The 12903-nt window shown below is 37.8% G+C and overlaps 2 long non-coding RNA genes across 3 annotated transcripts; both read left to right on the forward strand.

Annotated features, from left to right (window-relative positions):
- The first annotated feature begins 1514 nt into the window (after positions 1-1514).
- On the forward strand, positions 1515-4653 carry LOC311299333. The gene is made up of 5 exons (XR_014629104.1): positions 1515-1634; positions 2663-2850; positions 2957-3065; positions 3500-3639; positions 4511-4653. It is a non-coding gene; the product is annotated as an uncharacterized lncRNA (long non-coding RNA).
- Positions 4654-6267: 1614 nt separating this feature from the next.
- LOC311300227 lies at positions 6268-12674 on the forward strand. Of its 2 annotated transcripts, none has more exons than XR_014629243.1 (3): positions 6268-7143; positions 11108-11177; positions 11490-12674. It is a non-coding gene; the product is annotated as an uncharacterized lncRNA (long non-coding RNA). The 2 variants fall into 2 exon arrangements; XR_014629244.1 differs by lacking the exon at positions 6268-7143 and adding an exon at positions 10644-10676.
- The last annotated feature ends 229 nt before the right edge of the window (positions 12675-12903 follow it).

The raw sequence follows: 12903 nt of genomic DNA on the forward strand, positions 1-12903 counted from the left end.
GAGAAAATAAATTCCCTTCAAATTGGAAAACTAGTATTGTAACTCCAATTTTCAAAGCAGGATCAGCTGATGAGGTTCAGAATTATAGACCAATTTCTATTCTTCCTGCAATTTCAAAAATTCTGGAAAAATTGGTAGCTGAACAACTTATCAATTATTTAGAAAAACATGATTTACTTTATTCTAAACAGTTTGGTTTTAGGCCTAAGTATTCAACAGAAATGGCAAACTGCTATCTCACAGAATTTATTAAGGAATCTTTAGATAAAGGTAATGTAGTAGGTGCAGTGTTTTTAGATCTTAAAAAGGCATTTGATACTGTGAATCATGAAATTCTCCTACACAAATTAAATTTATTTAACTTCACTCAGCAGGCAATGAATTGGTTTAGATCATATTTAGAATCCCGAGATCAGTGTGTTAAAATTAATAATTCAAGATCAGCTTTACGAAATAATAATATGGGTCTCCCTCAAGGGTCAATTTTGGGCCCATTGTTGTTTTCCTTATATGTTAATGATTTTCCAAACTGTTGTAAGCAAACAAAATGTCAGTTATATGCAGATGACACAGTCATTTATGTATCTGCAAAGACTCCAGGTTTAGCTGCAGAAATATTAACAAATGAAATGATTGGTGTGTCACAGTGGTTACAGAACAGTTGTTTGACCCTGAATTGTACAAAAACTGTCTCAATGTGTTTTTCAATTAGAAAGAAGGAAATGAGTGGTTTTATAATTAAGATCAATCAAAAGGAAATTGAAACAGTTAATAATTTTACATATTTAGGTGTTATTTTAGACTCTCATTTGAAATTTGATATGCATGTTAAGAAGCTATGTAGAACAATCAAAACAAATCTGAATTGTTTTTACATGATTAGACCATATATATCCTTGAAAGCAGCCAAGTTATACATGCATGCAATGATTTTTTCACACTTATCTTACTGTGTGACTGTCTGGAGTCAGGTTTCTCAACTGACTATTAAACCTGTTAGATCCCTAAAAGTTTTGGATAAGAAACCAACCAGATGGCATCACTGTAGCATTTTACAAAAATATAGTTTGCTTAGTTTTGAAAATTTTATAAATTCATCTCTTATTAAAATGTTTTTTAAATGTTTAAATAATCTTGCGCCAAAAGTTATATGCAAATTAATATCAAAACAGAGTACACTCTAAAAAATGCTGGGTTATTTAATCTACCCAACCGCTGGGTTATGAAATTCTTTACCCATTATGGGTTATTTATATGGAAGTTGGGTATTTTTTTAAAAATGCTGGGTTATTTAATCTACCCAACCGCTGGGTTATGAAATGCTTTACCCATTATGGGTTATTTATATGGAAGTTGGGTATTTTTTTTTAAATGCTGGGTTATTTAATCTACCCAACCGCTGGGTTATGAAATTCTTTACCCATTATGGGTTATTTATATGGAAGTTGGGTTATTTTGTGCAACTCATGTGTTGAGTCAAAATCCATCAATCCAACATTATATCGTTTGACCCAGCACGTGGGTTGTTTGTGCTTCGAACGTCATCATATCGTCACCGGAGTCCACACACCGAGCGCTCGTCACAGCAGAGAACCTTTGACTGATCATCCAGCGAGGCAAACAAATAATAAAAGGTATGTGTACACTACATGTCTAAATCACATTGTATGTGTTGCGTTACCTATTAAATTACTATCTGTCACGTATATTGTCGATGTCGAGGCTAGTTGGTTGGTTTGGCTAACAACGTAGCTAACGTTAGCCATTTAGCCGTTATCAGCACGGATAGCCTGCTTATTTGGTCTGAATTACATTTTTGTAAGGTGTTATACATTAAGCAAAAGTTTATTTTTATTCATGCGGATATGTGGGACTTGAAAGTAAATCATTACAGGATTAGTGTAAAAAGAATATAGTCTTTTGTGGTGAGAAACCGGGACAATTTTGAAAACTGAAAGGAGGACTCTGTGCGCGCCTGCGCCCCCTCACATCTGAGGATTTGGTGCGACGTGACGCGGTGTCTCCGGTTTCATCAATTTGTCCTGTTATTTTGCAGGTACTATTGTTACAACAACTTGATAATATGCACTGTAATATAAATGTATATGTTCATACCGCAGATATTTCGGGTAACGTTGTGAATATGTTGAATATAGGTCTATGCAGACTGTCCGCCATTTTGTGAACGCTGTAACACACGAGGTTATTGTGAAATGCGTTTAATTCGATTCAAATTGACTCCAGTTACAAGGTTATAGTGTTCATTATGAGTTTACTTTTATTTGTGTTTGGTTTAAGTTATGTATACATATAAAGATCGGATGGATGCACTTATTTTGCAGAACTGTCTCTCTAACGTTACTTGGCCTTCTGCGCGGGTCCTGTAACATTAAGAAATATATAATATATTTCTGTGCCCTATGCAGTGAGCAGCCACAAATATTATTGTGCAGTAAAAACATAGACTATTTACATGTAACTTTATGCAATTTGTCATATGAATTGTAGAGAGGGAGGATTGTTTTCTCTATATTTTGTATAACTTAAGTTGATGGCGCTCTTGCAAGGGCTCTCATACCAGGTAATTATTAAATGGAATAATTATTTGATGAAGCAAAACAATCATATTTCAGTGACTGACAACTTTGTTCTTTTTTTACAGAATGTACCATATCAGACGAACGTGCGTCACAGCTTAAATAATGGTTGAGAAACAATTCTCAGCCCCTCAGCCAGATAGAGACCCACATGCAGAACACGGCAGTCTACAGGGCCAAGTGGATTAGGGACTACAATTGGACCATCGATCAGATCCTCGAAGAGTTCCCTCGCCTGATGACCAAAGGCATGGTAGGTATAGGGAAATATGATCTTGAATATGAGGATGCATTGTTTAAAACGTTTTATTAGTGTGCTACATTGAATTAATTTTAAAAATGTGTTTTCCATTTTATAGATTGCACAGAAGATCAAAGTTGTTTGAAACATGGCTACCCATCTATGCTGAGAAGATCCTGTACCTGGCAAGACAGAGCTGACATTGCCCCTGGATGGATTAACACCAGGTAATATATTCGTAATATAATATATTAATATGTTAGCGTTCCTCTTTCCAACATTTTTTAAGTTTTTTGACCAAAAACTTTTCACATAATTTTGGCCAGAATAGTGACTTAGTGAATAGAGAATAGTGAGTGATATCATCATAGGAATAGTTAAATAAATCCGTCAGCCTCTTTATGCTAATTGGGTACAAAAAATGCCAAGTTTTCACAGCAGAGTCAACACAGCAGTACCGGTGTAACTAATAACATTAACCAGTCCCTCCAGAAAAACGCAGAGTTTTTTTGTGATTGTTACGGGCAAAAATCCTTGATTATGTGGCACGTTTTCTTAAAAAATGCGATGGAATATGCAGGATATTTATGCGACGATATTGCGGGGATTGTGAAATCACAGGTATGCCATTCCACATTGTATTGACACCTATGTCTTACAGATGGTGTTGGGGAACTCGCCCTGAGGCAACTGCCAGCCTTGCTTCCACCTACAACTTGGAGAGTTGGCCATGGCTGCGGTGCGAAAGTGGTTTGCCACACCATTCAGGAATGCAGCTTGGCCTTCATCGACCATAAGCCTGTAAGTCCTCAAGCACATCTAAAGGGGGAAACTTTATTCATTTTATCAACATATCTGAGCTCAAGACTGTGCATGCACACATGCATATCCAGGTGTTTTTTTACTATACTTTTGGGGACAGGCATCAAATATAGCCTGACAGTATTCGGAAAATGGCTGTTCTATAAGCTTTATAAAGTTGGTCACTCTCAAAGCATCCTGGGCTTCTAGAACACCTCAGCAGTGCCACAGGCTGGTAACCTCTGTACCACACTGCACTGATGCAGTAATTTGTTCTAAAACAGGCACCAACAAAGTATTGAGTGCAGAAATTAACATAATTATCAGAAAGTTGACACTGTTGTATTTTAACCAATTTGGATCTGACTCTATGAGGTTGACTCTAAAGAAGTCTTCTAAATCTACAAAGCATTTGCGGCCCATCTATCTGACCGCCTAACCCCGCTGCCCATTGGCCAGATAGGATAGTCAGATAGGTGGGCCACATTCGTTTTCTGAACATGTTTATTGTAATGATATATCATCAATCAATTTATGGCTTTTTAGGTCAATTGAGGTCTGAATCGTTTTTTGAAATTGTTTTCTGTAATGTGAGCTATGCTCTAAGACTTACTAAAAAAATATTTTGTTAGGCTATGTGCAATGAGATGTAGACTATTACAGTTCAACTTTTTGAATTATAAATGCACCAAATCTTTTCCAAATTGTAAAGTTAACTAGACTTTATCATAAAACAATTTCTCTAGTGAGGACCAGGAAAATGGTCCTCACAATGTCTATATTTTAATTATACTATAGTAGTCGGTAGACATTTGGTCCTTACTCACTTGCACTCTCTAACTCTCGCTCTATTGTATTCTTTCTTTTTTAGCCTGGAATAAACATGGAGTACCTTCATGAGGCCAAGGCATGCAAATCTCCACTGCACCAGTTCCACTATATTTTTTTTATGAACTGCACCAGTTCCACTATATTGTTGCAATTAATTAATGTTAATTAAAAAAATTCAGAGATTACATTGTTGTTTTGTTTTTGTATTGTTTAAGTGTTTATTGCATAATATATGCATAAATCTAGCATGTATTCTGTTCTAAGTTTGTAGTTTAACAGTTTTATAGCTATGGGTAGTCTATTGCAATTTATTTTCTTAAATTGTACTGTAATGTGTTAGAATTAATCTGGCATTTGGGTTAATTTTACCCAGAATTTGGGTACACTTTATAACAAGTATGTAGTTGAATCAACCCAGAATTGTAATTAATTTGACCCAGCATTTGGGTACACTATATAACTAATATGTAGTTAAATCAACCCATAATTGTAATTAAATTGACCCAACATTTGGGTACACTATTTAACCAAAGTATGTAGTTAAATCAACCCATAATTGTAATTAGTTTGACCCAGCATTTGGGTAGAATATTTAACTCATCTGTTGGGTTAAATATGACCGACCCATCTTGCTGGGTCAAATTAACTACTGCTGGGCTGGTGCAATATTTATCCAGCGGCTGAGTTATAAAACAACCCAAGTTGAGTTATTTTTAACCCAGCATTTTTTACAGTGTAGTAAGGGGATCGCTACAAGAGGTGCAACTACACAGAACTGTATAGCACCACAGAGAAAAACTAAATTTGCACAATCTACATTTTCAGTTCGAGGTACGTTGTTATGGAACAGCTTGTCAGCTGAATTGAAAATGCAAACACAGTTGAATATTTTTCAAAGAAAACTGAAAAAGTGGTTCAAACAAAAGCAGATATGTGAACATTGATGGTTGTACATAGTCTTAGTTGTTTATTTTTTTTTATTTTTTTTTTATTTTTTTTATTTTTTTTTAGCCCAACCAGGGACTGGGGCTGCAAATTAGCCTCTGGCTAGAAGCCTATATGTAGAGCATCGGCTGCATGAAATTGTAGCAATGTTATACTGCATTGTCCCTGTTAAATAAACGAATACATAAATAAATATAAGAATAAAGTTATTATTATTATTATTATTATTACCTGTGCGTCCCCGAACTGATCCCAAATCAGCTGAACCGACTGGGGATGGAGTCTCCATTCTCCAGCGAGAGGCCGAAACCGAGACAGATTGGCTGCACGGTTCAGGTCTCCGGGGATATAAATGGCTCGAAGCGACCTCAGATGCTTCTGACTCCATATGAGGAGGTGGCGGGCGAGTTGCGACATACGACGGGAGCGCAGACCACCTTGTCGGTTGATGTACGCTACTGTGGCGGTATTGTCTGATCGGACTAATACGTGCTGACCCCTGAGCAACGCACAGAAGCGGTGCAGGGCGAGACGTACAGCCTGCAACTCGAGGCAATTGACATGCCAAAGGCGCTGGGGTCTTGTCCAGGAGCCCGCGGCAGCATGTCCATTGCACATGGCGCCCCAGCCCATTGTGGAGGCATCTGTTGATATAACAACATGCCAGGAAACTCGTTCTATGGGCACTCCAGCCCACATGACATTTCAGAAAACTTGTAATACAAAAAATGTCTGTCTCTATGTAAGTGAAAAACTGGAAAGGTTTTATGGTGATATCTGTAACGGTATATTACCTAAAAATCATTATTATTTTTGGCAGACTTTTATTTTGACGGGTGGATTGGTTTTCGGCGTTGAGTGTGCGCGGCGAGAGAAGAAGAAGAAGAGCGGAGTGTATGAGAGTGTGGCAGAGAAGAGAAAGTGAGCGTTGTGTCGTGTTCGAGAAGCTTGTCCGGTAAAGTAACTTAAACGGAAGTTAATCGGGGCTTTAGTCGAATAAAGGACGACATCAAGTGATTTTTGTGAGCTGTATCCCACGTTTTCGTAGTTTTGATCCGTGAACCGCATTGGATTGGGCTGCTAGAGTGACGCAGTAATGTTTTGTGAAGGCTACGAGAACTGTGAGTGCATTTAAAGTTGCGTTTGATTGGTGACGATTGAAGAGATTTTTGTCTTTTTTTTTTTTTTTTTTTTTTTTTTGACTCCTTTCATCTTGATTGAGAAGCACCCTTACGAACTAACGTTTCAACCAGACTGATCGCGCGTATCTGTGTGTTCGGCCCGTGTCGTCGCACGTGAGATGGGAATTGCTGTTTGCAGTTGGTGCTGAACATAGTTTTTCCGAGAAGATTTGAGGTTAAGACTATTTTGTATTACCCTGCCATCCAACGACATCTTAATTTGACTCATCTCAGTTTGTGTATCTCAGTTTGATATATTCCAGTTGATACATTTCATTCTGATTCATGAATCTGAGTTCGATTCATTTGCTTTTTGACTCATTTTTGATTCATTAATAGTTTTCTTTTGTGGAACATTTCATTGAGCCTGAGTGATATTGATACGAAAGTTAATTTCAACGCACGCTACGTCAAGACAACTCATCTCAACTCTTCAATCTATTTTTTTTTTTTATGTTTTGGTCCGATGAACATTGAACTGTGAGAGTTCAGTTGAGTCACAGAACCTAAAGTGAACTGTGAGTGAACACATAAAGGGACGTTTCACGTAAGTGCTCTTCCAGATGTGAAATTTCATTGTGTATACCATTGTTGTTGTTTTTCAAAATGTGATTGTTTGATCATTTGAAAACTGATCATTAAGTGGTGATTACAAGTGTGTTTTTTTCATTTTGAAGTGAGATTTACCATTGTACAACTAAATGGTTTAGAGCTTTTACATCGAAAGTGGTTGTGTTGTAGTGAGTTTAAAAGAAAACACAAAGACCATACATTTTATTTATTTTCTTTTATTTTGTGATTATTAGTCCAGAATTACCGCTTGATTACAAGAAAGAAAAGTACACAGAGAATAAATATTGTAAAATTTTTGTACTTACCTGCATTGTACCTTTTTGTTTAGAGCTGTCAAGGAGTAGGGGCATCTCAGCTACTTTATTAGACCAGGGGAGGGAGGAGTCTCACACATTCACTTTTACTTCAGGAAGCCATCTTGTGACGTTACACAAACTGAAGCCTACCCTCGTCGGTCTGTACATTCCAATAAAGTAGTACACAGCATACATAGCCTACATTTAGTGTGTAATGAGATTAAAAGTACTGAAAGCGGAGACTAAGATCTTTTCGTTATTCAGTCTTCCGTGGCAGCGCTAACACATTTTCCCCTACAAGACGAGTTAAATACTCGTTACATATCTATAACTTACAAATTTTACCCTATCCACCTGTAGTGTTTCGGCTGTGAATAATGCACCTGTTGTTTCAATAACAATTACAAGAAAATGGGACCTTTATTTCAATGTTATACGGTGGATCCTTATTCAGGAGACATTGAACTTTCTAAAAATGTGGTATAGGCCTAACAACTTTTCCTCAAAAATGCCTACAGGGTTACACAATCTTGAAGATTCGGACCTGACTATCCGGTTTCGCAGCTAACTGCATCGGCGAGTTAGTTATAGCTCCTTTAACTTGTTTTATATAACTCCCTGTTCTTCGAGCTCTTGTATGGTTAGATTTAGTTCTGCCATTCCTTTTTTTATTAATTGGGTATTGCCGTTGTGGTTTATGAATTCCACCCTCAATAACGGGCAAATCTATCATCTACTTTGCCGCAGTCATTTTTGCTCCAAGTTTTACGTAGCTCTGTCATTAACTGCACCTTAGCCCACTGTGAACCTTTTATTTCATTCTCAATTCTTTTTAATTCTTGCTCATAATCAACCGGCTTTAATCTTTAAACCTTTTTTCAGGTCTTTTGCTGCTAATACATTTTCAGAACCTTCAATTAGTAGGCTAATTCCATATCGTTCACCTGTTTTTTCTGTTTTAACTTGTCCGTCATATGTTTTTGTACATTTATCGTACCATTTGTCTCTAAAGGCTCAGTCGAAACAGAAATTTCAGCACCGGTGTATACAAAATACTTAAATCCCTGAATATCAATATAGAAATTTTCATTTTCTTCTTTAAAGGAACACTCCACCGTTTTTTGAAATAGGGCTTATTCACTTTCTTTCCTACATTTAGATAGGTGGGCAAATGCATTTTTGTCTCAGTGCATGCATTGTTTTAGTTTGACAGGGTCGGCCCTAGCTTAGCTTAGCATAATGAATGGAATCCTTTGTTGCCAGCTAGCATGTCATGAGTAAAAGTAATATATAAAATAAAAAAAACCCACCTAATTATTTCTTGTGGCCTGCGTTTTCACAACAAGTACAAATAGTGATGCATATCAGGGACGTGCACAGGGGGGTTGCCCAGGCAACTGCCCATATGCCCTTCTCGACTCACGTTGCCCTTCCGAGAAAAAAAAAAAAAAAAAAAATTCGTATCGTACAATGGATGCAGAATTTCACGTAGGCCTAGATAAAAAAAAAATGTTTTCGCAAAGCCTCATTCACTTCCATTCGGGCACCGAAAGTGAAAGTCAGTAGGGGAAGGGCAAACTCTGTTTAAGTGGCTGCAGCGCTGCACGCGACCGGTGTAGCAGCTGATTCTGTTCCCTACCGGAATTCCTGTTCCCTTTATGCAATCATACTACAAATCATGCGTAGTTGCCCAGTTACCATACGTACCATCAGAACTGATACGAGCAAGAAGCACAACTGAATGTACGGGAAGCCAAAAGGTTAAAAAAGGATTGTATTTTTTCCAGAAATTTAAGCGTTTTTTTTTTTAAGCGAGTTTTTCCCCATCTGTCAATTCAATCCCGATTATTTCTTTTCAAATTTAAAATAATAATAATAATAATAAAAAAACAATAAACAATAATATGAGGAACTCTTTTTCTCATGTGTATTTTGGTGACATTTAACATATTGTTAATACATTTTGTATACTGTTTACAAAGTTGTATATCATAAACCTGTCATCTCTGACGTTTTGCAATCTTTATAAATATTAATAAGACCATAATATGAGGCATTGAGTTTGGACATAAACACGGTCAGATAAGGCAATTTGTATGGGCAAAATTCAACTGAATATATTCAGACATAATACAAAAAACTATGAACAAGTGCGAGATTAATTTTTAAAAAAAATGGGGGGGGGGGGGGGGGGGGGGGGGATTCAGTTCAGAGCAACTGCCCCTCAAAATTCCTGTGCACGTCCCTGATGCATATTAACACTAGGCGATTTCCTATGCAGATATTGACTTGGGACTATATTAGGGGGAAGCACAGGTGAAGCACTGCTACTTGGGTGCAGAGATATCACGCCCAAGTAGCAGTGCTTCGCCTGTGCTTCCCCTTAATATAGTCCTTAATATATAAGTCAATATCTGCCTAGGAAATCGCCTAGTGTTAATCTGCATCACTATTTGTACTCGTTGTGAATACGCAGGCCACAAGAAGTAATTAGTTTTTTTTTTTGTTTTTTTTTCACTTTTACTCAGGACATGCTAGCTGGCAACAAATGATTCCATTCATTATGCTAAGCTAAGCTAGCGCTGACCCTGTCAAACTAAAACAATGCATGCACTGAGACAAAAATGCATTTGCCCACCTATCTAAATGTAGGAAAGAAGGTGAATAAGCCCTATTTCAAAAAACGGTGGAGTGTTCCTTTAACTCTTGGGTCACACAGTCTCTGTTTCAACTGGCCAGCTAACCTTCATTCTGTATCAGAGTTGACTCGCTCCTTCTTCTTAATTTTGCATGTGTCCTCCTCGTTGTTTAATTGAGATTGTTTTTCTGCCTTTTTAATTATCTTAGTCCTCCTAATCTTTTTTATGATTTCTGTTCTTTCGGTCTTCAATTATTTTATTTCGTTCTGCGGGGGTCATATCTTCCCATTTGTCTGCTGGAATGAAGCCTGACTTCTGTGGGAGTTCCCCCCCCCCCCCCCCCCCCCCCCCCACCTGGGATTACGTCCGCCTGGGATTCTCCTTCCCCACGTGCCTCAGCAAGGGAACTTTGTCGGAATTAGGGATTCGATAGATAGCCAAATTCCTAATAAGGGAATCTGCTCTTTTGGGCATTAATGAGGGTTTTTGTCCATTCTTTAATTTTATCTTCTATACCTGTCAAAGTCCTCATCTTTCCCAATGCCTCAGAGGAGATAGGGTGCCCCGTACAGGTCTGTACTAGTCTCGTAGCGGCATCACGACTCAGCTGCGCATTCTCAGCCGCTTTCATTATCCGCTCTGCGTATGCACTCTGGTCCTCGTGCGATTTCTTATTTCCTACCTGCTTCCTAACCGCTTCTGTTAATTGTAATTCCAGCAGTTTCGCATGTACACTATTCTGCAGTCTCTAATTGTCTGTGAGAAGTTGTAAATCCAGGAGTTGCTGGCCGAATCCTGACTGTTTTTCTTTGCTTTGTGACCTGTCTACCACCGTCCTCCTTAATTCTGTCCTCCAGTCCTATTACTTCCGTATTTTTTAATGTTTCTATTTCTTTTTTCAGACTTTTAATTTCTGATTTTAATGAATTAACTACTTTTTCTAGTTCTTTAACTATTTTTCTATTGTATTCGTATCCTTCTTGAAACAATGTTTGTTTACCAGTGTAAGACCATCCTTCCATCCGAGCGACTCTCTGGGGAGATGGGGAGCTGCTTGCTGATCTCATTTGTCCGTAAGTCAAACTTCTATCATTAACAATCTTCTTGTCCTAATGTCTTACCTCTTTTCTCAAGGGAGGATTTTTGAATGAAATTCCTTTTACCTGAACTTCCGGCCAATCATTTTGTATTTGGTTTGTCACTCATCTGGCCTCCTCTTTTATTCCGCAGTCTAGATTCTTTGTAAATATTTTCTGTTTCACTGCTTTCACTATCTATAAAAAATGGTGAGGAATCTGATATGTCTGAGTCATAATCTAACTCCGACATCTCAGATTCGTCCTCAGACTCTGTCTCACCCTGTTGCATTTTTCTCTCCCCTGCAGGAACATTCCATAGAGGAGCAGACGGCTGAGAGGATCCATGCTGGTCCCTTTCCTCCCTTTTCTCAAGAATTGTTTCAAGTTCTTCTTGATTTATATTAGGCATTAATAGATTTATGGTCAAGTGACCTTCCTGGGACATATCTGTAATTCCCGATATTATGTCTTCTAATACCGAATTTACTGGGTGTTTAAATTGTCCTGTTCCCATTTAAGTCATATGTATTTGATTTTCCTGTCTGCTTATTGTTTTTTTTATTACTGCTGTTGTTATTGTCCTGGCCTCTAACCAGGAGCGTTCTGCACTACAGAGTTCGTCTCTGCAATCAGTCATTATTGTATGCGCTACATAATTCCACTGTGGAAGGCCAGAGGTTATTCTCACTGTCACTGCGTGTTGCGGTCTGAGCTGGGCTCTCATACTTTCTATCTCCTGTAATGTTTGATTACCTAATTTATTGAAAATTGCCCCTGCTGTTCCAGAGCCAGTTATCATTTGTTTATTTCCATTTAGTATTACAACGCCTCCTTCTGTTCTTTCGATTAAACTGTCTCTAACAAGCAGTCTTATTCTGCCTATTTGTAGCTCGTATGATTCTGGTGTAGGGGTGTGTTGATGGGCAATGGTAATAACACTGGCCCAGTCCTCATCTTCAGTTATTGGTATCGTCAAGCGGATTTCTTCCGCTTGTTCAAAGTCGTTGATACCAGTCTGGTATCTTTTAACTCTTTCCATGTCTGGTAAGTGTCCTTTTTCTCTTTTTAACGCTTTACCGCACACGTCATAAATCTCTATTTTGCCTTCATCTTTTTTGTTAATAGTTTTGATTATATTTTCCGCCTCTGGAGTTTTGCACTGTAATTGTAATGTACAGTTTTCATTTTTTGCTAGTTCTTGCATCCATCGCAATACTGCCAGACCTACTTCACTTTCCTTGAAGTTTCCTAACTGCAGTCCCTCCTTGGAGGGAAGCCAAAGGAGAATTTCTCCTGGTTCAGTCTCCTGGACTAATGTCTCTGCCTGTAAGGCTATTTTTTGCCATCCTAATACATGAGAATCGCCCCATGTATATGCTTGAATAAAAATATTGCTGGATTTTTCTTTAGCTTTTGCTGCCATAGCTTAGCCTCTTTAATATAGAGCTATTTAAGTGGTTTCTTCACTTTTTATAGGCCTATTACTCTTGTCTTCACTCTTCAATTTATTTCTTATGTGCACATTTAACCCTTTCTGGGCTGTATTATAGGCCTAACAATAATATTTTCCCTTTCTGGGTCTGTATTATAACAGTAATCGTTTCCCTTTCTGGGTCTGCATTTTAACAGTAATCTTTTCCCTTCCTGGGTCTCAAATAATAGGCCTACATCTCTTTCATTTTGCGCCGGATGTTGAAGTGTTAGTAGGTATTTGTTAATA

Source organism: Rutilus rutilus (genome assembly GCF_951802725.1).
Source record: "Rutilus rutilus genome assembly, chromosome: 11".
NCBI lineage: Eukaryota > Metazoa > Chordata > Actinopteri > Cypriniformes > Leuciscidae > Rutilus > Rutilus rutilus.